Source organism: Macaca thibetana, chromosome 8 (genome assembly GCF_024542745.1).
Source record: "Macaca thibetana thibetana isolate TM-01 chromosome 8, ASM2454274v1, whole genome shotgun sequence".
In the NCBI taxonomy this organism is placed as follows: domain Eukaryota; kingdom Metazoa; phylum Chordata; class Mammalia; order Primates; family Cercopithecidae; genus Macaca; species Macaca thibetana.
Genome location: NC_065585.1, coordinates 45913683 through 45938823, shown reverse-complemented (window position 1 = coordinate 45938823; position 25141 = coordinate 45913683). Strand labels below are relative to the sequence as shown.

The 25141-nt window shown below is 36.5% G+C and overlaps 1 protein-coding gene and 1 pseudogene across 9 annotated transcripts in view; one reads left to right on the top strand and one right to left on the bottom strand.

The window, feature by feature from the left end:
• VPS13B (vacuolar protein sorting 13 homolog B) overlaps positions 1 to 25141 on the top strand; it is an 859202-nt gene that overhangs the window by 200643 nt on the left and 633418 nt on the right. The window lies entirely within an intron of this gene.
• LOC126961149 (insulin-like growth factor 2 mRNA-binding protein 2) lies at positions 19858 to 21268 on the bottom strand (annotated as a pseudogene).

Genomic DNA, 25141 nt, shown 5'->3' with positions numbered 1-25141 from the left:
AATCTCAGAGAAATGGAGTCAGGGAACTGATAACATTGTGAATCTCAGATGTACCTCTGAACTCTGCCTTACCACATGATTTAAGCTGATCTAAGGTGGTCTTTCTGTTCCTACCTTCTTTTCTTCTTCCTTCTTGCTGCTGCTACTTTTATTTGCATCATGAAGAATCTTACATGATATAATTTGTCAGGATAAAACCCAAACTTCTGAGTGTGAAATCAAAAGCTCCTCATGATATGATTCTTTTCTAACAATGTATGTAGCTCCATTTTCAGAACTACTCCGCTCCCCTTTGCCTTCACATCTCTTATATTTTTGATGTTCTTAACCATATCAACCCCATAAAGTTTCTAGGCTAGGTCACACTTTCATATGCCTGTTTTCATATACCCCCAAAATCTTATTCTTTTTTTAGGATTAGTCTTAATAAGTATCCTCTGCAAATACTTCTTTTCCTCATTTAAGCAGTTTTGATTATTTCCTCCTTTGTGAAATTGTTGTGATTAATATATCAGCTTAGTTTGACAGATATTTCTTACCTACTAAGTGCTAGACTTGGACCCTGTTTTCAAAGCTCTTTAATTCTAGCTGAGTAATATGACGTGTTTTTTGTACACATCGCTCTTTATTGTAGTTACTTTTGTACTGAGATTTTCTGACAAAATCTAATGTGCTGTCATAGATCATATTGTTAATACACATCTTAAGACATTTCCATTAGTTATTACTGCCTAATTCTAATAAAATTTTTTGCAAATATTCATTGAAAATAAATATAATGATTGGTTTTAATAATACAAATATAACATTTTTTTCCAGATTTTCATGTCAAAAATTATAGAGTCCTCTGACAAAAATTGGGTTAATATTGTTTGTAACCTGGAAAACATTTTTCAGTAAAATGGCTAATAATTTTTTCCCTATCTGACTTGATCTGCTTTTTAGATCCTTTCGTATAAGAAGTAGTAATTCTTTTAAAGTAAATATTTCTCTAAGAGCCTGCTTTGATAGTCCATACACATCTTTCTCTTCTCTGTATCTAGAACCCCTGTATTTTCAGCTATGCCCCAGGGTTCAGGACTAATCCTCTCTATAAACATCTGTTGATATAACTTGTGCACATTTATTCAATATTCACATGATTCAGGAGCATGTCCTCAACTTTACAGTGTGTTGCTTTGACTGTGGGCTTAGCTTTATGGATTGAAAGCTCCTCCTGGAGCTGACCAAGCTTTCATCTTGAACTGCCATTTCAGTTGCTGGATGCCTATTTTTTTTTTTTTTTTTTTTTTGCTGGGCCACATTCCCTGTTTGGTATCCTATCCCATCAGAGGCTAAGGTCATGAATTTCTTGCCTTTCTAAGTTCTGCAGGCTTTTCCTTAATTCCAACTCTTTGGTTGTGGTACTCCCCCGTAAGTATTACCAGACCAATTTGGAGACATCTGCTTGCTGACTACCCATTTAATTTTTTAAAAAGTTATTATTCACTATATTATATTTGCCTGCTGGGAGACCTACTGTATTGTTTCTTACTGTACAGGTATTAGACCTGACCACTTGTCTCAACTCTTCCTTCTATTCAATTCTTGAGATCAGGGTTTGGCAAATAATCTGTCTCACTCCTTGCTTTTATAAATAAAATTGTATTGGAACACAATCCTGCTCACTCCTTTAATTATTGTCTATGGCTACATTTATCCTACAATGGTAGGGTTGAATAGTTGCCACAGAGAACATATTGTCCACAAATTTGAAAACATTTATCTGGCCCTTTACCAGAAAAAATTTATCAACTGCATAAAGTATAGCTTATAGCCTTGTACTTTTCATATGGTGCCTATTTCAAACATTGTACTTTTTATTTGTAGAGAACTTAATAAAAATTAACAACTTATCAGATTTTTCATGTAATTTTAAAATTTACTTAGTCAAATATTGGCAGAAGAAGTGCTAGAATTTAAACTTCATTGCTAATTTTTCTTCATTTTTACCATCGTTTTGTTAAAGTGTCTCATCCACAATATATATAGGTTTAACTGATTATATTAATTGATACTTTTTACCCGTGTTTAATCATGTACCCGTAGTACCAAATGCCAGGTGTTGTCCAATTTATTTTCTCAATACTTTTACAACGTATTCATTTCTCTCCATCTTTACTTCTGTCACCCTAAGGCAATTCCATCATTTCTTTTTCCCCATCCAATCCATTGTCTATGTACCAGAGTGAGCTTTGAAAAACTCAGATGTGACAAGCACTACGACCCCTTCACTGATTTTGCATTAATTGTAGGATAAAAACTTAAATATGGACCTATTCTGTATTAACCTCTGAGCTTCTCAAAAGAACTATGGTTTTTTCTATTTTGGAGTTTTTCTCAATATACTCCATATTTCTGCAATGCCCGTGTCTCTCTATTTAATCTATTTGTATCAGCTTATCCTTTGGAGCTCAGCTTAAATGTCAGTTCCTCAGAGGAGCCTTCTTTAAGTAGAAAATAGGTTCCTTAGGCCGGGCGCGGTAGCTCAAGCCTGTAATCCCAGCACTTTGGGAGGCCGAGACGGGTGGATCACGAGGTCAGGCGATCGAGACCATCCTGGTGAACACAGTGAAACCCCGTCTCTACTAAAACTACAAAAAACTAGCCGGGCGAGGTGGCGAGCGCCTGTAGTCCCAGCTACTCGGGAGGCTGAGGCAGGAGAATGGCGTGAACCCGGGAGGCGGAGCTTGCAGTGAGCTGAGATCCGGCCACTGCACTCCAGCCTGGGCGACAGAGCGAGACTCCGTCTCAAAAAAAAAAAAAGAAAATAGGTTCCTTTCAAAGGCAGGTTGCGTGGCTGATTTTTTCCCTATTGTATCATCAGCAAATAATGTTTACTCTGTGGAATGTCTAAAGATGGTAAGTGTTGTATGTCTGCTTTTTTGGTGAACGTTCAAAATGTAAATAGTTTACAAATTCTACTAATTCTTAAAGATCACCTCTTGTTTTGCCTGCGTGACACCATGTGTTGTATAGGGTATACAAACTAGGAGATTTGTCTCTGTTAGCAAAGTCAATCACTTACAATTAGATTATAGGAATTCATTGTTAAAAAAATTACTGGGATTTAAGTTATGTGTGAAAAATTGTTAAAATAGAATTGCTGTATGCATTCTTATCTGTGTCTAAAGTCCTTAAGACCATCCTTACTTTGGAGAGCATCTAGAAGGACTTACAGGACTCAAGATGTAGTTGTATACATTACTAAGATTTATTATAGCAATGTAGTAAGGATACATAACTTGGGTCATAAGAGGAAAAGACATAGGTTGAGTCTGGAGAAACTTATGCATGTGATTCCTTTTGCCCTCTGCCTCCTGTGAAGGCACAGGTACACTTGAGTATTGAGTATACTCCTTTTTCCACCAACAAAAAAATACACTAATGTGTGTGTTGTTTGAAGCCTATTCAGTGCCCAGGGTTTTTTTTGGGGGCTGGTCATATAAACAACCTCTGCCTTTCAAGTACCAAAATTCCGGACTCCTAGAAAGAAAGCAGATGTTCAGTATAAGCTTTACTTTTTGTATAGAAGGCTCAACATAGTAAACCACTCTTATCTTAGAGGATACGGGGAAGGCAACTTCCCAGACTTCACCAGTCAAGGCCCAGCTTTCCAGGCAGACTTTCCAAAGGATAGCAGTCTTAGCCTTGCTATGTTGTCTTTTTTGTACTGTTCTTAAAATAATGTTTTCTAATGTTTTTTGTTTTTTATTCTAGTTACGGAGGTACTTTTAGCTAGATACATTCCTACACTGAATTAAATTGAAGTTCTTTTAGTAACTGAGAAAGGGGAATGAGTAGTAGGTAGGCAGCTACTAATCCTATTATGCTAAGGTTTTTTTCAAGTCTCCTTTGGGAAAAATTTGAATGCCTAATGGGGCACATCATGTGCTACACTTGCTCTTGTTCACTATGCTTAAGCCACATTGATCTGTTTTCCGTTATTTAAATACAACAAACTTTCTTCTGCTGCAGGGCTTTCACTGTGTTATTCACTTTTCCTGTTATGTCCTTTCTATTTTTACTTGGCTTATAACCACTTATTTTTCATGTCTCAATTTAAACTTCATCTGTCATATCTCACTACCCTCTCCTCCTGTGTCTCTTAGGTTAGCTACTCTCAGTATTACCTTTCAATTGTATTATAATTGTTTACTGTCTTGTCTTTTCTAGAGGAACATATCTCATCCTAGCATATCACATGAATGAATGAATGAATGTAAAATTTGGGTGAAGGAGAAAAGGAGAGTGCTAGAGGAAAAGGAAGGAAAGAGATTAAGATTTGTATGACGTTTTTGAGAGTTATATATTTAATAACTCAGAATTACCCTACCTAATATTGTAGCCACCAGTCACATGTAGCTATTGGGTACTTACATGTAGCTAATCTGAATTGAGAAGTAAGTGTAAAATACTTACTAGGTTCAAATACTTTTTAAAAAAGAATGTAAATATCTTAATTTCATTACATTTTAAAGTCAATAAATTGTATTTGGATATATTGAATAAGTAAAAACGTTAATATTGATTTCACCTATTTTTACTTTTTAAATGTGGTTAGTACAACATTTTAAATGGCATTTTCTAATAGAGAGTACTTGCTCGGAAAGTGAGGTGATGATGTTTTACCTTAGTATGTGGTCCTACGAATTTAACTTTAGGCTATTATCAAGAAAAAAGTAGCTATCTAAAAAATGGCACATTATCTTTTCTTTCATATTGTACTGTTACTACTTTGCGGCAAAAAATGTTGTGTTTTCTGTTTACTCTTTTTTCTGTTTACTCTTTTCATTATTTTCTGTTTACTCATTTTCTGTTTACTCTTTTTTCATTATGTAAGTAAATGATCAAAACACCTGTAAGAGATCATGTTCATGTTTATTCCCTCTAATAACATTTATAATAGTAACAATAATTGCTAATACGTAAATGATTGTTGTGTGCTTGGCACTGTTCTAAGGGCTTCATATATATTAACCCATTTAATCCTTAGAATAGCCCTGTTGTTAGATACCATTATCATTCCCTTTTAACAGATGAGGAAGCTGGGGTGCAGAGGCAGTAAGTAACACTGTTAAGGACACAGGCACAGCATGTTTGAGTCTTAATTCCGCTACCTGATAATGATAGTACCTAAGAATGTGATTTAGAGTATTAAATGTGATTCAGACATAATGTACTTTCAGAGTTCTGGCTTTTATGACTTACTACATGTGACTTTTCACATAGTAGGCATTCAGTAGGTATTTTTTTATTTGAAGAGCACTGAGAAGGTGTAGTTTCTAGTTTATACTTTCCAGCTATATTATATGTGGGTATTTTTGTGTATTTTATTTTTGGTAATATAGTTTGGAATCTCAAAATACAGAAGAGCTGTGCATATATGAACCTTACTAAGCCTCATTATAAAAGACACATGAATCGATTCCTTTTCCTGGCAAATCCTTCCAGGATAAAAATAGAGCTGTCACTAGAACAAAAAAAAGTATGGAAAAAGAAAGCTACTAGTTTTGGTAGTGGCTAGGCTTGCTTTGGGCCATATCTGTTTGTGCCAGTTTGTTTACTTATTATCTATGGTGACTTTTGCACAACGGCTGACTTGAGTACTTGCAATAGAGATTTCATGGCTCACAAAGATTTTGGCCCTTTGCATAAAACATCTGCCAATTTCTGACTCATGAACATATCAATCCAATAAAAGAATCTAGTGCTGGACCACAATTAAATTTGAATCTCCTAGGTTTTTCCTGAGCTGCTCCCTTAAAGGTATGCGGGTTAGACTGCCTTGAGATTGTTCTTAGGAGAAAGTTGGATTTTGATTATATCCAAATATGGTCAGAGTGGAATCCTGAGGGTTCACAATAAGTATATCCCAGGAGTCGGCAAACTGCAGCTTGCAGTGGCCTGGTCTTGTATTGCTTACAAGCTAAGAATGTTTTTTTACATTGTTAGAGGATTGAAAAAAGAGGAGGAAGAAGAAGAAATATGAGAGTCCACATGCAGCCCACAAAGTCTAAAATATTTACTATCTGGCCCTTTACAGAAGAAGTTTGTGGATCCTTGGTCTGCATAATCGGCACTGTTTTTTCTGATCACTACCCCTGGTAGTAGCCAAAAGGAGACGATTCCTTTGTGATGACAGATGCATTTATTGACATTTATTTACAGTCTTAGCACTGTAGACTAAGAGAGGGTAAGGGAGGTGGAGTTTTGTGTTTCAGTTGATTTATAAGGATGCCGTTTTGGTGTTTGATAATATTTGATGTCTCTGGATTAGATAGCGAGCATGGAATATCCATCAAATCTTGTTCACTATTTAGCTCTTGTGTGCTCTTTATGATAAAAGGGCATTCTCAAAGTGCCATTGTCATATGGCACATGGTCTTGAAAACTGAAGATATGTAATAGCTTAATTGTTATGGCCACAGTGGTGCAGAGGGAGTCAACTGATCAGAATGAATGGGAGGTGGGTGGGAATGAAGTTAAGTTTGACAAGAGTAGTCTGGACAGGGAAGGGGTGGTAATGCCTCATGCAATGTGGCTTTTCTTATGATGTAAACTGGTTGAATTTTGGTAGTCACAAGTCTGTCATACGGTAGTAATCTCTGCATCAGAAACAGTCCTTTGCTTTTTGCCCAGTCTATGATGGTGAATATGTTGCTATGTGATACAGTGATGGATCCAGGCAGCAACTGTGACAATCTGGGTGGTGCAGGTTTGATCAATACCTTGATTCCAGTTGATCTTATCCTGGAATGGTCCCCTACTGACATCAGCATGAGTGATCCAGATTATCTGATCAGCAATAGTTTTTTTCTATAGTTTATGGCCTCTAAGCTTTAGTTTTTAAATCTGCCTCTCTAGTTTTCCAAGTGACAGCATAAACAGGTAGGCCATTGGCAATAACAATCAGTCATTTATAACAAGATTCCTCAAGGGGAATAATTGCCAAATTATGAGAATGGCCTTGAATTTTGCTCACTGCATTATGCCCACTGAATAGCTGGAGCTAAGATAAAACAGCAGCAGTAGCACAATGTATACCATTGGGTTTCAGTTTAGTTGAATCATCAGTGAATCAGACTCTGACATTTTGGGGAATTTTCATGTATCAAAGGCCCCATTAGTCCTGCAGCTTGACTTCAAGTGGCAAAATGAGAGTTAAAGTTTCTCCCGAAGGGATGTGTCTTATTATGGTTTGTGCTTCTATAATAGAATACCACAGGCAGGATAATTTATAATGAATGGAAATCTGTTGGATCACAGTTCTGGAGGCTGAGAGGTCAAATATCGAGATGCTGGCATCTGGCAAGAGCCTTCTTGCTGCCTCCTCACACGGCAGAAAGGCAAAGAGAGTGAGTGAGTGTGTGTGCGTGCACAATGGTGAGAGGCGCTAGTCCACTTCTGTGATAACAAGCCTACTCTTGCTATAATGGCATTAGTCCATCCATGAGGGCAGAGTCCTCATGACTTAAACATCTCTTTAAAATCCCATCTTCCAGTACTGTCACAATGACAATATCAATATGAGTTTTGGAGGCGACAAACATTCAAACCATAGCAGGGTGGCTGCCACTTTTTCATGTAAATTCAAAAAGCTTGTGGGTGCCAAGCCTGGTATGTTCTTGAATATGCTGTTTTCATTTGACCAGGGGCAGCCACCTTACTCAGATCGAGCCAGTTGTGATGTCTATCTGTAAGTTTAAAGTCCACAAAACTGGTGTTGGGCAAATCGGAATTTTTTTCTGAGAGTTTTGAACTTGGAACCAGAGAAAAATCAGGCATGTTTGTTTTTAGTGGCAAAAAAGTGTAAGAATTGGTGGTTGTCGTTTATGTTTCCTGCCATGATGAGAAATTAGGTCTACAGAGAGCTTAACGTCATCTGAAGAGACAAAGAGACAGAGTTTTGGAGTGATTTGAGACTCTGCTTCCGATAGTTTCTGAGGCCTTGTCTTTCCCTTATCTTCACTGGGTTTTACCAGTAAATCTCAGATTTTGTTTAGGCTAGTTTAAATTAGGCTAGTTTAAATTCACTGACCAAAATATGAGTCCCAACACATACATCTCACTCTCTTAGGCCAAGTATAATTACTGATGGTTTGGCATGTTAATTTAAGACATATTAATTTGTATTTCACCTAGACCCATTTCTGTTTGTCTGTGTTGATGTCATGGAAGAAGGAATGAAAAATGTATGCACATTAAACTATATGTTATTTCCAAATTTGTCAGAGTTGTTGTCATTCATATGAAGTGGTTTTCTCTAAGACACAGAGGAAATATAAAAGGTTAAAATATACTTTGGATTAAAGGTAATAAAATTAGAAACAAAGATTTGATTGGCACAAGCAAGAAAAGTTATGGAGTTATGGGTTATGTTAGACTCCTAGGGAATATGAATCTGTACTTTGAACATGACTTAGTACATTGATGAGAGAGCTAACATGAGTTTGGATTGATTGTACATCAGAAGATTCACCAAGAAGAACTGAGAAATTCTTCTTAGTTTTATTCTTTACTAATCAGAATTTTGAGCAGTATTGTTGACATAAGAAAAGATTTAAAAATACCTAACTGGTTTCCAATAAGCTATTTGAAGAGGAAGAAAAATGAAAAACAAGGAGAGAAATGTTACTTTTTTTAAAAGTTAGAGGCTTTAATAACTATTCTCTCAGAATATATCTTTGAAGTTTATTCTGTTACACAGAAAAAACACATCTAAACAACTGTTGCTTTTCTAAATTCTTTTGGCTAATACTTTTCAGTCTGTGGACACACCATATTCTCAGATTTTTAAAACTTCTTTGAAATTTTTTTTTTTTTTTTTTTGTGGCCAGTTTTGCAGCCACATAAGGAAATAAGTACCTCAGCTATGTATTCAGGAATGGAGTCTCACTCTATCACCCAGGCTGGAGTACAGGGGCACAACCATCATAGCTGACTGCAACCTCGAACTCATGGACTCAGGCCATGCTCCTGCCCCAGCCTCCCCAGCAGCTGATACTACAGCTGTGCACCACCATGCCCAGCCAGTACCTCAGCTTCATACACATACTTCCTTTTCTTTTAGAGACTCAGAGGCAGACATAGAAACAAAATGCAATTTTGAGTATTTATCCAGAACTATACCTTGTGTTAGAATATAAAGATTTATTGGGATCCAGTGTTACTTATTACTGCTCTTGGCTCTGAATGGTTATTTATTTATTTCAAACATTCAGACTCACCCCTCAAATAATCAAGATTTGGCATCACTGGGACAATTAAGAAGGATGACCTGTAGGCCATAAATGTAGTTGCGAATGAAGAGTACCAAATATGTTTTTATCAGTGAAACACTGATGTAGTTAACCTATGAGTACTTAGAAAGACAACACATTTTTGTCTGTCTAATCCACTAGCATAGCCAGGATCTTCTGGTTTAAATTCTAGCACCATGTAACTTCCTTCCCAGTTCACCCCCAATATTGGTATTTACTACTGGTGGTATCTTAGGCATCTTACTTAGATTATTGAAATTTACAATTTCTTCATTGTAAAATATGGATAATACATTTTTCATGTTTTGGTTGTGATAAATTGCATTCATCACAGTGCCTAACTTGGTAATTGGTGGCTACTGTTATTAATTATAGTAACAGCAGTGATCAAATCTCTTTTGGATTATTTCATGATTTTATGAAGGGTAACAGGGTTTTCTAATTCTGTAAAAGAAAGGAATGAGTTAAAACTAGAAGAAATTTAGTGGATTAAAAGAAAAACCAGTGGATTTTAAAAACTCAAACAGGATGACAGTTATTCATTGTATGACATTGTATTATTTGTTTTCTAACATGTTTCCTTTGAATGGTCCATATGGGTGCTTTGTTAACATATACCTCAATTTTCTTCATGAGGCAAATAGTTGTTAATGTCTAATACAAAAGATGGCCATTACATATTATAAAGTGCTCATTATTGGTATATATATCGCCTTTGATATAGGAGATTATTTTATTTATTTTATTTTATTTTGTTTATTTTATTTTATTTTATTTTTTTGAGATGGAGTCTTACTCTGTCACCCAGACTGGAGTGCAGTGGCATGATCTTGGCTCACAGTAACCTCTGCCTCCTGGGTTCAAGTGATTCTCATGCCTCAGCCTCCCAAGTAGCTGGGATTCCAGGCTAATACCAGCTACTTTTTGTATTTTCAGTAGAGACGGGGTTTCACCAGGCTGGTGTCGAACTCCTGACCTCAAGTGATCTGCCCGTCTTGGTCTCCCAAAGTGCTGGGATTACAGGTGTGAGCCACCGTGCTCAGCCTGACATAGGAGACGATTTTAATTAGTATGTGGGAAACTTTAATTTTAGAAATTATTTATTTTAGTGTGTATTAGGAAAAATATATCCCACATATTTACATACATGATTTCAAATATTACTGCTTAAGATAATAGTGGAATAAAAGTTTGCTTATAATATAAATTTATTGTAACCTAAAAATAGTAAAATGAGTAAATTTAAAGAAAAAATATTAATAGTATTATTAATAATTATTGAGTGGTTATTATATATGAGGCACTCCTGTACGTACTTGCTATCTGTTGTGTCATTTAGTCCTTACAACAGTTTTGGGAGGTAGGTATTATTTCCATTGTACAAATGAGAATATGAGACATTAGAGAACAGAGAAGTAAACATTCTTGCCCTTAGTTATGAATCTAGTAAGTGGCAGAGCTGGAATATCAATCCATGTACTCTGACAGTGTCTGACCTCTTAGTCCCTATGTAATAACTGCTGCTGCTTTAATAAATAATAGTACAAATGATACATGGATAGGGTAGTAATAAAGTTGGTATACAAATACATGAAGTTTGTAAAAACTGCTCTAGATAATGAAATATTTCTAATCTATAAAACATTTTCATATATGTATATATTAAATTGAATAGAGATGCATTCAAAGAATCTATTAAGATTATTCTAAATATTAAAGGGAACATTATTGTCATTCACATAATGAAATAATACTTTATTTAAAAAACAACATATGGTGAAGTATAGTAAGTTTTTTCCACCACTTCTGCACCTGCTTCTGTGAAAAGGAAATATTCGTAGTTTATAATGAGTGAAAGTTGTTTTTTTAGGTCATTCACAACTGTGTTCCAAACTGTTTGATATTTTAGCTTCGAAATTTAACATCCTAACAAAAGTCATGTGACATCAGCAGTGAGGTGCAATGAGAGGTCTCTCAGGAATACTCTTAATAGAAAGGAAGACTTTGGGTCTGTGAGGTTGTGTGGGCTTGAATGTGATTTTTATTTGATATATGAGCTGTGACATAACTGTTGCATGACTGAGATGTGCTTGTAAGTGCTGTACTATGCAGATGGATTTTTTTTTTTTCTGAAACAAAGCCAAAAATAAAATCTTGAATGTGTTCATGTAGTGGGAAAAGAATACTTCATAGAAACATATGGAAACATTTCTAAGTTTTTTTCATTATATGAACCTTTTACTTTCTAAGCATTTTTATGATTGTTCAAGTTAACATGTCATTTACCTCATATTTTCCAAGTTTAGTGAGACATGGGAAATCTTATAGTACTGAGATGTTTGCCAGATAATTTTTAGGAATGCACATTTTTGGATTAGATGAAATGATTATTAGAAAATTAGGATTGAATAATGGGTTTATTTTTCATTAAGTTATTAATCATAAGACTATAGCTAATTAATTATATTCATATGATGGGATTTGGTGGGGAGATGTATTGAGTGGTTATTTTCTTTTTACTCACTTTTAAATTATTAAAGCATAGGACAACATTAAAGGAAATCATAAAAGGAAAAAGATACAAGTATGGCATGACTGTTTTTAATTTTTCACATTCCCTTCCAACTCATGTCTTCATATATAAATTTTTACATGGTTTTATTTATTATGTGTTTACTATTTTATGTTATGCTCTTCTTTTCATAACATTATGTTTTAAAATTTCTCTTTATGGTGGTCACATACCACTCTGATTGTCTCTCTCATTGTGGAAAGCATACAAATAGAAAATTTCCTTAGATTCAAAGTTCCTCCCAAGGTCTCATTTTATCTTCCTCTCTTCTGTCACAGAGAAATGACTTAGAATTATATACATGCTGCCTCTCCAGTTAGCTTTGATGCTGAGTCCAGTGTCTGTTTTGTAGTTCTAACTTCCTGACTCTGTATTTGATATACGTAGAACTCTCTTCTGGTTTGTGGGCTCTTCTCCTTTGTCTTTTTATTGTTGGTCTTAAGAGAGTACACTGAGTAATCTCTTTCTCCTATGTTGCTTCAGCTACAACCTATTCGCTGACAACTGCTTCATTTAATGCTGTAGCCCAGAACATCTTCCTGAAACTGTTAAATTTAATTGAATATGCCAAGGCATCTAACACTCACTATATTCAGAAGGAAATTTAACTCTTATTTTCTAATCATAGCTAATTGTATCACAATTCACCCCTTGTTTTATGTAAAACACCTAGGGATTCTCTTTAATGTTCTGTTATTTCTTCCTGCTAAATCTTCCTGGGCTCTACTTTGTGTTACCATGCTTTTGTTTCTAATAGTACTGTTGTAATAGTATCTTTCCAAGTTCTCTCTTGTTTTTCTTTGCAATTCATTCTCTCCAATGCAGTCTCAGTGATCTTTCTAAAATGGAATTCTGATTGTATCCTTCAGTGGTTTCTCATTTGTCCTCAAGATAAAGTTGGAACTTCTTCCCATGTTAGTACATGGTCATTTCATGACCTTCTCTTAGACTCATTGTGGGAAACTTTCTTCCTCAAGCCTCTTTTTCCTTCCCTCTCCCCTCCCCTCCCCCCCCCCCCCTCCCCTCCCCTCCCCTCTGTCTTTGATGGAGTCTCACTCTGTCGCCCAGGCTGGAGTGCAGTGGCGCCATCACAGCTCACTGCAAGCTCTGCCTCCTGGTTCACGCCATTCTCCTGCCTCAGCCTCCCGAGTAGCTGGGACTACGGGCTCCTGCCACCACGTCCAGCTAATTTTTTGTAGTTTTAGTAGAGACGGGGTTTCACTGTGTTAGCCAGGATGGTCTGAACTACTTATAGTATACTTCAAGCCAAAACATATAGCCTCTCATACCTGCTTGCTGTTGCACATGCTACTGCATCTTCCTGCAACCTCTTGCCTACTGTCATAACCATTTCTTCTTGTGTGCTTAACCTATTTTCCATTAAGACATAGCTGAAGCTTCAGATCCTTCAGACTGCTTTAGGTGTACTTCTTTTAAGTTCCCAGAGTATGCTATCTAACATGTTGTGCCAGTTATATAGTATATGCCTTACATACTTTTAAATTGAATTATTTAATATTATTCCACTGACATCTTTTTTTAAAGAAATTCATTAACACTTGAAATGTAGGTGATCTATTATTGTTCTTAGATACAACATTTTGTATCTTCATGCATGTTGATATTTTTAAGTTACTTTCCTGCAAAAATTTCTGAGAGCACAAATATCGGGTCAAAATTAGGGACACTTCTTATGATTCTTGGGCATTGCCTTTCAGGTAATGATTCTTAGTATCAATCTTGCCTAAATTACATGTTATAGATATAATAATCTTCAGAAAGCAAGACTCTTGGTACTGATAGCATCTTCTCTGTGTAAATAAATTTTTAAAAATTGATACATAATATTTTACATGTTTATGTGGTATATGTAATATTTTGTTGCATGCATAAAATGGGTAATAATCAGGTTAGAATATTTGCACTATCCATGACCTTGAGTATTTATCATTTCTATATGTTGAGAACATTTCAGTTTCTTTCTTCGAGTTACTTCAAAATATACACCATTGCTATTAGCCTCCCTACTCTGCCATCAATATTAGAACTTACACCTTCTGTCTAACTGTATGTTTGTACTCATTGACCCATTTCTCTTCATCTCCTGCAACTCATCCACACACTTTTCCCAGCCTCTGGTATCCATCATTCTACTGTCCACCTTCGTGATATCAACTTTTTTAGCTCCCACATATGACTGAGAAAAAGAAATATTTTATCATTAAGAAAAACCTGATCTTGAACTAATATTAATTTTTGTATTCAATAAACATATATAGACACTGTTGTATGTTTATCTCTATACCAGGCACTGGGAACACATATAGTAAAATTCTTCCACTCCCTGTGTCGTTCCTTGGTTATTTTCAACATCGATTTCTCAAGAACTCTGAAAATTAACATACATAATAGAATTCATACATGTTTATTGTACTCATTGGAGCTGCCTGCTAAATATGAAGAAAAATCAATGTTATATTTAACCTATTAATGCCATAAGTATAAAAGATTTTGTTTTTTATATTTTAGGGAATGGCTCAATTACTTGAAAAACTGCCTTTTCCCATATTAACATTTTTGCTTTTATCTTTTAGATTTTAGGAAGGTTTTTAAAATTAGGATCAGATTTTAATAATGAGTAGCAAAAATGAGGTGCTTTTTTTTGGAAAATATAATTAGTAGACTGTTGAATGAAGTTCAGTTTTATTTTTTAACAAGTTGAATGATTAGAATTTATAATATAGTTTATTTGTGTGTACTTCTTAAACTGTTCTGGTTTGTTTCATATATCCATATTAAAATATAAGTAGTAGATGGTTATAGTATTTCTTTGTATATGATATCCACACAAGAACTCTTTGTACTGTTGGTGGTACTGTTATACAGTTCCACACTACAGTAAGTAAATATATTACCTCAACCATTAATCAGCCTACCATTGCCATTGATGACCCAATGCTTAAGTTGTAACACTATGCTGCTGACCCAGACTCAGGGGGCTTATTTTTATTTTTTGATGCATTGCTGTAGGCAATTTTAAGGGTGTGGAACCAAGCCATTTTCTCTCTTGGACTCATTTCCACTTTTATTTCCTATGGGAGGCTTAGCCTTCCTTTCAAATATTTGAATTTCTAAATTGTTCACCTATTCTGTGATTACTAGGTGGAGGAGTAATGCCCATTTTAACATACTGAATTAAAAGAATAAAATGGCTTAACTGTTCTCAGAAAATAGAATGGCTTAGCAATTCTCAAAATTAAAATTTTGTAATTTGTGAAATGCTTTTCTTATAGACACTTTATTTTTTGTATGTGTTTTCATGGATTACTTTTATTTTGTGCTTATGTGCTAGGAATGTTTGGCTTGGTTTTTGTCCCTAGAGAGTGCAGTTGAGAACTGACAGGTTATATGAAGTTGAAAAGAAATTTAATGAGTTGTAAAAACCAGTGTTTCATTTTTCCTTGGTAACTAATATGTACTTGTGAGGAAGTGTCCAAAAAAATTTAAAATGAATAGACCTTCAGGTAGCCTAGAAACTTTCAGTTTTAACATTAATGAATGTATCTCAAAAATGAAAATAATTTTATTCACTAGGAAAAATAAAGTTATTTTATTTTTAGAATGTGGATGTTTGGGGCTTGAATTTGCTGGCCATAGTTATCCAGTCTCACAGATAAAATATATGTAATCTATATAGTTTTAAAGTGTTTTTTTTTTTTTTTTTTTTTTTAAACCTCACTTTTAGTTTGTTTCCTTTCTTCATCAAGAAATTGATGGAACATCCTACTTGTACCAGGTACATTATAAGGCACTGGGGTTTTTAATGTGAAGAAGGTACAGATTGCAGGAGGTCCATCTTTAATAGGGAAACAGACATATAAGCACATAATTATAATAGTGGGTGGTAAGTACTGCTGGATGTTCAAAAGGAAGCCATAAGAAAAGAGCAGATGATTATATTTGAAGGCTTGAGGGAAGAGTTGACATTTTGTGGTTAGGGTGTGTGTGTGTGTGTGTGTGTGTGTGTGTGTAAATGTTAGTGGAGGATGAGGGTGGTAGTAAGCTCATTCATCACATGTTTCATATAAAATGAATCTTCTGTGCACTGTTAAAAATGACATGTTATTTGTAGGTATAAGGAGTGATTTTTGAAATGGAAACAGGGCTGGTTAGGTTCTCCAGAAAGCTGACCCTGAGATGGAATTAGGACTGCAAACTGCATACTAGTGAGCAACACCTGTGAAAAAAAAAAGGTTGGGAATAAGATTGGATGGAAAGAGTCATCACATTGTGAAGCTGATTTTGCAAAGTCTCTGGGCAACCCATTAGGGACCTCTGGAGCAAAGGTGGTTGTAATATTCCTGCATTAGTGGAAATGACTAGGACCTTCTACCACCATTATTCAGGCATTGGCTCTGGGCTTCTCCATGAGGAGAATGCTCTTGGCTGAAAAGCTGAAGTCAACTTTATAAAAGCTAACAGCTGAAGACTGTCAACTAATCATGCTCCTTGTAGCCAGGCAATGTGTTCATAGTTGAAGGTGGGGGTGGACTTTGGTATGATACTAATTATTCATGGATTGATTGATTGATTGATTGATTCAGTCAATGTTAATAGTTTGACACTATGTGCTAGGGTTAGGACTGGGCATGGGTGATATGAACAAAACAGACATGTCCCTGTTCTCATGTAGAGCAAAGGTATGGAAGAAGAATTTTCTAAGCAAACCGAAAATCTGATATAAAGGACTTGTTATGGGCAAAACCTTGGCTTAAAGGAGAGATAGAAGGCCACTTTGGTTAGAGAATTCTGAGATTAAAAAAAAAGAGTGCAGGGAAACGAGGTCAGAGAGTTTGGTAGATGTCATATTCTAAAGCCTTGCAAGCCACAGTAAGAATTTTGGATTTTGTTCAAATAGCATTGGGAGGTCGTTGGAGGGTTTTAACCAAAGGAGTGATACAATTTGACTTATGGTTTAGGAAATTTACTCCTGCTTACCTGTTTCCACATTCAGTAGGCATAATGCAAATATATATTCACTTCTCACTTAAGACACACAATGTTGTCACTTGGAGAATTCTTTCATATCACCAGTAATTGTGTAACATCTGCAGAAAACACACATTAATTACATTATTAGAGTTTATTTTTCCCATTTTCTGTGTTTCTGTAGTAACTCATTAACCAGTTATTTTGCTTCTAAGTAACTATTACTGAATTGTAAGAGCCATATTAATTTTAGTTTTTAGTTGAGTAAATAGAACTTATGATACATGTTTGTATTTTTTGCCTATTCTTAGCTCTGAAAAAAGTAAATAAATGCTTGTGTAGGAATTTTATTTAGGCATTTTAAGCTCTTCATGTGAATATCTTGAGTCGTTAAAGTTTAGTCCCTCACTCGATCCATACGACTCTCTGTTGTAGTAAAGGCATTGTTGAAAGCTCCCAGGTTTCCTGCACATAGCAAGGACCTGCACAGTGCTGCCTTCTAGAACTGCTTGTATTTTCCTTGAGGTCAGAAGTCCTCCTCCCACAGGAAGTTTTAGATCTCGTTCCCCTCCAAAATAATGACTTGCCTAATTGAAAGTTATTTTACTCATGTTGATTCTTATTTAAGACTTGTAATTGTGTATGAAAACTAGATTGCAGTTCTAAGAAATGTCTGCTCAATGCCCAAGTTTGAACCTTGGCCACACCATTTGTTAACCATATGATTTAGGGAAGTATCTTTACGTCTTTAAAAATCAGTTTCCTCCTCTGTAGAATGATGAACACTGGTAGTACTTGCCTTATAGGAGTATAGTGAGAAGTAAGTGAAATAATATAGAATGTCTGGTATACCATGACTGTTCTATAAATGGAAATTGTTACAGTTTTACTGTTACTTTTAATGGGATTATTACTTTATTAGGGATACTAGAAATGCAGATTCAAGTTGGGCATTCATCTGAAATCTACTCTGGTTTCAGCTTTGGCCTTGGCCTTTGGGAAGTTGAATAGCAGAATTGTCACTTCAGTGTCATTTCTGGCATTCCTGAATTTGTGTGTGAAAATGCTTACCATTATATTTAGTAGCCTAACATTACTTTGATAAATGAGGCATGTCATTTGGACTTTTTGTTAATGTTTCAGTGTTTATTTTTAATTACAGGTAAGCATTCTAAATGTAACAGACAATGAACATATGCTCATAGGCTTTATGTGTTAAAGTTCTGTCAATAAGTTAAAGTATAAATGTTTATCACCAGAGTAAAATACTATAATTGTCAATAATTGTAGAGCTGTTAGTTTCATGTATAGAAATCATGATTTCACAAGTTCAATGATTAGGTCAGGAGATTGACAGTTAACACAAATACTAACCTAGTACATTTTTTTTTCTTGTTAGCTGGATATATTTCTTTTTTTTTTGTTTTCTTTGTCACAGAACACTATTTACAGTAGAGGAAACTGGCATTGCAGTCTGGTGGTATAATGGCTTGTTCACATAAACCAGTACATGTTCATCGTTTAGTACAGAAAGCCCTAATCGCACATACCCTATTAAAATTTAGGGCATCTCCAATATTCTCTCTCTGTTTTTCTTTGTCATCTTTTCTTTTTTTTTTTTTTTTTTAAATAAATGTTTTCAAGGTTTGTCTAAAAGAAGGCCATATAGGTTCTTGGCTAGCAGAAGATAATTCAGAACAGTTGTTGTTGCACAGTTGGACGGTCACCTTCATTTTTTTTCAACTCATTTTTATTAAAAAACTAAAAAAATGCTCCAACTATCAGTTTTACAAAATCTTTAAGGGAAACACAAGAGCAAAGGTGCTGAGGTAAAAAACACCTGAGGTAGGTTTTTCTGTGTGTTTTTCTCATTTAAAAAATCTGTAAATTTAATACCCTGGGCCAACAACCTTGTATAAATTGCTACTTTCCTCCACAATTTTTTTTAAAGAAAGAACGTATTTTGCTCCATACTGATGGCTTATACACCAAAATGCGAAAAGACAAAATACATTCTTTCATTGTGGAATTTTTTTCTTTGTTTGGTTAATTGGTTGGTTTGATGGGTTCCTGTTTTCCTCTTCCAAAATGCTAGGACAAGTACTATTGACTCTTGTTCTTTTTGTTGCTTTTGTGTGATGGGATACTCAGATACGCTTTCCTGTGGGGGTGGGGGCGGGGGGTGCGTAGATAGGGGATTGAGATGAAGGGATGAGGGAATTCAAAAGAATGGAGATGGAGAAGTAGGGGAGGGGAGGGTGGGGAGAGATAAACAGAGAGAGAGAGAATTATATAGCAGTATGCAAAAAACCAGTTTAAAACCCGTGAAGCAAAGAGAAATGGATGTATAAGCTAGACAGGCATAAGGAGTGACACAGTTTCCTCTTCAAGGAGACGGTATCCCTCCTGTTGACATACACAGATGATCCAGAACTGCTGTGAGTGTCCTTCTGACGAGATTTCCCCCTGGGTGGATTTTGTGTGGGTGGCCTCTAAGCTCTTCTGTACACCATGAACCTCCCAAAGAAAGACTATAAAGTCTAGAAAAGCCTGCTTTCTCTTTAAAAAGAAAAAAAAAATTAGTAGTTGATTAAAAATTAGAATTAGTTATTTAATATATTATTTCTCAAATATATTACCGCTGCAGGCACCCTGTGTAACCCACAGGCCACATATCTTAATGTCCCCTACTAATATGTACACACATACAGAGATTTGCCACAAAAAAGGGTGTGCATTTTGTTTGGCTTTGAAGTTCACCTATGTTACTTCAACCAAAAGGGATAGCGTTGTGGCAGTTAAGGAGAGATCTGAGTGGATGGTGAAGTGGATTGCTGAAGCCTGCAGAAGCCCTGGGAGGCAGGAGGCAGGGCCTGGAGGTTCTGGCAAACCTGGCTGACCTTCCCCACCCCTTCTTGGCCCCTGGGATTCTCAGGGCCTCTACAGAGTCCCCGGCCCCCTTCACAGACTTCCCATTCCTCAGATGGTCTTCACTTTGCTCCGTATCTGGCTGGCTGTGTTTGGTCTCATTTTGTCAGGTGTCAGAAGGCCTCCATTCATCTATTGTTTTGCTGGTGCCTGTGGGAGGCCTCACTTGCTGCGCTGTGAGGCGACTCCCTGAGGGTATTTCTACTCCTGCTGTTTCACCTGTTGTACAGTTTCCCTGATCTTGTGCTGTGCAGTCTGGCTAGCAAAGAAGTGCCCGATAATTCTGACGATCACTTCCTCATTTTCGTGAGGCACAATGACTTCTGCACTGGTTAAGTTCTGTGGTTCATTCACGGTCTTGCTACCTTTGCCAGTCACCTGGCCAGCTGTGGGAGAGGGCACTCTGATATGGGCTTCCAGCTTCACTCCTTTGGGGTTAAAGAATTTTCTTCTTTCAGTTTCCCGAAGATCCGTCCCTGGGCCTTGATGGAGGCTCCGGCAAATCTTGGCAGCTGTTTGATGTGTGCCCCTTTCTTCCCGATGATGGTACCCACAGCCTGGGTTAGGATGAAGAGATTCACAATCTCCTGCTTTGGAGAGTGATGATGCGGGAATGGGCCAAACTGGTGATGAGGGTACAGGCTGGAGAAGTATCCGGAGTGGGTATTAACAGCCAGCATATCATTTTCAAAGGCCTCACGCAGCTTCTTCATAATCTCTATCTCAGCACTGGCACAGGCCTCTACTGTGCCCTTCACGGTGATGGTTCTTTCTGGGTTGTATATGCTCAAATCCTGCAAGGAGGAGATTGTTATCTTGGTCCCTGTTTCATGTTCAATTTTCTTCACATTTCTGCCTTCTTTTGCAATCAGTCTTCCAACCAGCCCATTGTGGGCCATGATTTTCAGAGGAATCTCTTCGGCTGGTTTGGTCTCATCTGCCTCTTTCTGCATGATTTCAAGAATTGTGTGGCTGTGACATGCTTCAGAAGTCCCCTCTGGGGTGGCATGAATGGTGACAGGCTTCTCTTCAGCTCCAGAGTTCTCTTTTCTGTAGATGTCTAGCTGGGACTGGGTCTACTTAGTGATGTTCATTATGGTCAAGCCCTCCTTTCCAATCATGGCACCAAAAAACTGGGGGTGGGATCTGCAGCGGGAAATCTGTCTGGCCTGAGAAGAGTCTCCAGGGCATGGCCTTGCTTCTGGGAAGAGTGGTCCCCACCCTGGGCTCGCTGAGGGGGTGAAGGGGAGCTCACCTCTTCATCCAGGGTATAGGAAATCTTGAAGGAGTAGTTCTCAATCTGATGCCCACTTAGCTTCTTCATGGCTATTTTGCTGCTTCTGTTGTTGCATATGTGACGTTGACATCAGCAGTTTCTGTGTCTGTGTTGACTTGTTCCACATTCTCCACTGTCCCGTATTGAGCCAAAAGTGCATCCAACACCTCCCACCGAAGGTGAGGAGGTATGTTTCAAATCTGAATTTTCCTGTTCCTTACCTTTTTAGAGACTGAGTAATCAACCATGATTTTCCCATGCAATTCCACTTTACCTTGGCCTTGCCGCCGCCCCACGCCCACTCCACAAGTCGGTTGGGAAGGGGCTCCTGCGAGGCCGGGTTCGGCCAGGCTGGGAGCAGAGTCTTGTGCTGGCTAGAGTTGGGTAGTGCGCGTGCGCGAGTTCCTAGTACATTATTAACTTTATGAAAGTCTTTGTAATTTTTCTAAGTCAAAATGTTCATAAACATTTAAATAAAAATAACACATTAGTAGAGGTTGCATTATATCGATTATTTGTATAATTTATAAAATTGTTTAATGTACAAGCATTAATAAAACCTTTAAACTATATACATTTTCTATTTAATTGCAACAAGTCTCCCAAAATAATGCCCTATTTGGGATTTATTCACATTTATAAGATTGAATTAAAGGGAGAAATAGAATGTTCCAGGAAGGAGAATAAAATGATTAATAGTATCCAAGAAAATAATCCTTGACTCAAATATAATGATGAAAAAATATGAAGAGTATGAAAAGAAGAAAGTGTTAGAGAAAAATTAGGTCATCTAGAACACACCTTACTTTCTCAGTAATCCTAAAATAACAGACTTTTACAAGAGTGCTTTACAAACATTTCTGTGTAGATTTTTAATTAACGAATTGTTGGGTATAGAGGAAAGAAAATATAGTAAGTTGCTAGAAGTATCAGCATCTTCAATGGTACCAAAAAAGTCTTGCTCCCGCATCTATTTCAGCTGAAATTGAACACCTTCTTTGTCACTACAGATGTGTAGAGACTATAGTAATAATGTAGCAGCTGACAGCAGGTGAGAAATTGAGTACCATGCTGTCATATTAAAAATCAACTCTTAATATGCTTAATAGAAACTTACCTTGAAAATTTATTTTAAATTAGATTCTACATTTATCTTTGTATTCCAAAAAGTCATTCTGTAATGATGATATTTGGCTTTTGCCACAGCTTAGTAGTGTGCTGTATTTTAACAATATGGAATGTAGTAAAATCTATACCTTTTCTTCTGTGTGCCTATCATATTTATTAATTTACCCAAATTATACAGAATGTTGTGTAAGTTTAGAGGAAAGTATTTTTAATAGCAAAATCCTGTGTTTTCAGCCTTAATTTTTTTAGAGGCTAGTTTCTATTTTAACTAATAATTTAGTAGGCTGCATATTATATATAAAATTTAAACAAGTTTTTATGTTTCAACATAGAGGAATTGCCAATTATTTTCTTCTTAACTAAGTGATGCATTACATTAAATCCACTGAAGTACTTTTCAACATAATTTACACAAATAAGTACTACCATATAAAAAATTTCCGCCTGTAATCCCAGTACTTTGGGAGGCCGAGGCGGGCAGATCATGAAGTCAGGAGATCGAGACCATCCTGGCTAACATGGTGAAACCCCGTCCCTACTAAAAATACAAAAAATATTAGCCGGGCGTGGTGGCAGGCACCTGTAGTCCCAGCTACTTGGAAGGCTGAGGCAGGAGAATGGCGTGAACCCGAGAGGCGGAGCTTGCAGTGAGCTGAGATGCACCACTGCACTCCAGCCTGGGCAACAGAGCGAGGAGACTCCGTCTCAAAAAAAAAATTTTTTTTTCAGTGTTATTTCATTTTCCTTCAGTTCTTTCATGAGATAGTTATTAGAACCACTTACTGTGAATTAGAGATAATAGAGACATAAAACAAAAATGTGCTTTTTTCCCCTCTACAGTAGAAAACAATGGTAACCACTTATTTATTTCATTGTCAATCAATGAAAATAGAATAGTGTCTACTGGAGATGGGTGTGGAGATCTTAAGGTTTAAAAACAGCTGCATAGTATCCAAATAAGTAATATAGGATGTATTGTAACAATGCAAGAACTGGTTTGATTTAATTAACTGTGGTTTAATATGTTGTGCATCTCACTCATGGTAAACCATGGTGGCATTTACTGGCTGATGCTTCAAAGCACTACTGTTTTCCATCTACGGTCATTGGTCAGTTGTGTTGTAGAGGCATTATATAAGGTCTGGAAAACAGTTCTGAAGGATTTTGCTTTAATGATAGGTGTAACATCTAGTCCATTTGTTGATGTCATTTTTTTTTTTTTTTTTAAAGACAGAATCTTGCTCTGCTGCCCAGGCTGGAGTGCAGTGGCACGATCTTGGCTCACTGCAACCTCAGATTCCTAGGTTCAAGCGGTTCTCCTGCCTCTGCCTCAGTCTCCTGAGTAGCTACGGTTACAGGTGTGTGCCACCACACCTGGCTAATTTTTGTATTTTTAGTAGAGACAGGGTTTGGCCATATTGGCCAGGTTGGTCTTGAACTCCTGGCCTCAAGTGATCCACCTGCCTTGGCCTCCCAAAGTGCTAGGATTATAGGCATGAACCACCGTGCCTGACTTGCTGATTTTAATTTGATGTAATCTCTAAACTCTGTTCTTAATGACTTTAAAGTTTGAAACTGTAATGGTTTTACCAAGTAGCTTTTAAATGATGTTTCCTGAAGCAGAGAACAGATAAATTTGAATGATATGTTTCCAACTACAGACAGCAGTGATCTTCATGTCCTATTACATTCACCCTATAAAATCACCTGGATGTTTTTAAAAAGGCAAGTGAAGAATGGAGAAAAAAGAGGCATTGCTTATGTGATATGTATAGTGTTCTGAGATTTCTTACATTTGATAATGCTATGGTAGTTATCTTAGATATAAAGTAGTTTCAAAAATTCCAGTTCTGTAACCACATCTGATATGGTTTAGCAGTGTCCCCACCCAGATCTCATCTTGAATTCCCACGTGTCGTGGGAGGGACCTGGTGGAAAGTCTTTCCTGTGCTGTTCTCATGATAGTGAATAAATCTTACAAGATCTGATGGTTTTAAAAAGAGGCGTTCCCCTTCACAAGCTCTCATTTTTTACCTGCCACCATCCATGTAAGATGTTACTTGCTCCTCCTTGCCTTCCCCCATGATTGTGAGGCTTCCCAAGGCACATGGAACTGTAAGTCCAATTAAACTTCTTTCTTTTGTAAATTGCTCAGTCTTTATCAGCAGTGTGAAAATGGAATAATACAACACCTTAACTTTTGAAGTAAATGAGATGCCTGATGGTATTTTCCCCCAAGTATTTTGTGTTTGCTTTTACAGGTACTTTTTGGATTACTTGATTAAAAATGTAAAAATTACTATAAAAATAGAGGATTATATCTCTTTAACATATTATCACTGTTATCTTTTAATACATTGACAATGCAAGGGTAATAGTTGAGGGTTTTTGTCCAAATGTTGGGGTAAGCAACCAGGCTAATGTAAAGTGGAGGCAAGGAAAATATTTCAGTGAAAAGGAAAACAGGCCATGTAAATACATTGTCAGTGAAAAATAAGAAATGAATAAATAAATATTTAATAAAATTAATGACTGAAACAGAAAAAGTCATGAATGTTTTTGGATAATAGGCTATACCACAGGGATATAGAATTAGTTGAGAGGGTGGAACAGGAACCACCTGTTCCCCCAAAATTATTGAAATAAAGTAAAATAAATTTTAAAAAATTCATACAAAAAAAGAAAGTATTTGTTACCTGACCTGCATTATGCAATTTTTTTTTTTTTTTTTATAATTAAGAATGGCAAACTCCTTCTGAAACTCTTGATGGCCTTCAATTCTTCAATTTCAGGTCTTGCTGCTCTCATCCCTACTTCCTATAGGCGGTACTACCAGTAAGCTTCTGTAATAGGCCTCTAGGCAGTTCCAGTTCCTTCCTTAGGTTTGTAGGTCATGCTTTTCCATTGCCTGGAGTACTTCAATTTACTCTACCCTCACCCTCTTTT